Below are 1,315 nucleotides of genomic sequence, written 5' to 3' on the forward strand. Positions count from 1 at the left end.
CGCCGGGTTCACGGCGCAGTGCGCTCACCGCTCATCCCACTCATCCTACGTACAAAGTTTAAAGGCCCGGCCCCCCACCCCCCGTATAAGCGACTGTCGGTGCGGTGCCCTCTAGCATGGGGGGGGGAGCAGGATCGCGCGGGGGTGGACGTGTGGGTGGGTGTGGGTGTGTGTGTGTGGGTGGGTGTGGGTGGGTGTGGGTGGACGTGTGGGTGGATGGGTGTGTGTGGGTGTGTGTGTGTGGGTGTGTGTGTGTGGGTGGGTGTGGGGTGGGTGTGTGGACGTGGGTGGACGTGGGTGTGGGTGGGTGTGTGTGGGTGTGGGTGGGTGTGGGTGGGTGGGTGTGTGTGGGTGGGTGTGGGTGTGTGTGGGTGGGTGGGTGTGGGTGTGTGGGAGTGGGTGGGTGTGGGCGGGTGGGTGTGGGTGGGTGTGTGGACGTGGGTGGACGTGGGTGTGGGTGGGTGCGGGTGGGTGGGTGCGGGTGGGTGGGTGCGGGTGGGTGGGTGCGGGTGGGTGTGTGCGGGTGGGTGGGTGTGGGTGTGGGTGGGTGTGGGTGGGTGGGTGGGTGTGGGTGGGTGTGGGTGGGTGGGTGTGGGTGTGGGTGGGTGGGTGGGTGTGGGTGGGTGGGTGTGGGTGGGTGTGTGTGGGTGGGTGTGGGTGGGTGTGGGTGGGTGGGTGTGGGTGGGTGGGTGTGGGTGGGTGGGTGTGGGTGGGTGTGGGTGGACGTGGGTGGGTGTGGGTGGGTGGGTGTGGGTGGGTGTGGGTGGGTGTGGGTGGACGTGTGGGTGGGTGGGTGTGGGTGGGTGGGTGTGGGTGGGTGGGTGTGGGTGGGTGTGGGTGGGTGTGGGTGGGTGGGTGTGGGTGGGTGTGGGTGGGTGGGTGTGGGTGGACGTGGGTGGGTGTGGGTGGGTGGGTGTGGGTGGGTGTGGGTGGGTGGGTGTGGGTGGGTGGGTGTGGGTGGGTGGGTGTGGGTGGGTGGGTGTGGGTGGACGTGGGTGGGTGTGGGTGGGTGGGTGTGTGGGTGGGTGGGTGTGGGTGGGTGTGTGTGGGTGGGTGTGGGTGGGTGTGGGTGGGTGGGTGTGGGTGGGTGGGTGTGGGTGGGTGTGGGTGGACGTGGGTGGGTGTGGGTGGGTGGGTGTGTGGGTGGGTGTGGGTGGGTGTGGGTGGACGTGGGTGGGTGTGGGTGGGTGGGTGTGTGGGTGGGTGTGGGTGGGTGGGTGTGGGTGTGTGGGTGTGTGTGGGTGTGGGTGGGGGCGGGTGGGTGGGTGTGGGTGTGGGTGGGGGCGGGTGGGTGGGTGTGGGTGGGTGTGGGTGG

This window comes from Lampetra planeri, chromosome 61 (genome assembly GCF_965212315.1).
Source record: "Lampetra planeri chromosome 61, kcLamPlan1.2.h2, whole genome shotgun sequence".
Lineage (NCBI taxonomy): Eukaryota > Metazoa > Chordata > Hyperoartia > Petromyzontiformes > Petromyzontidae > Lampetra > Lampetra planeri.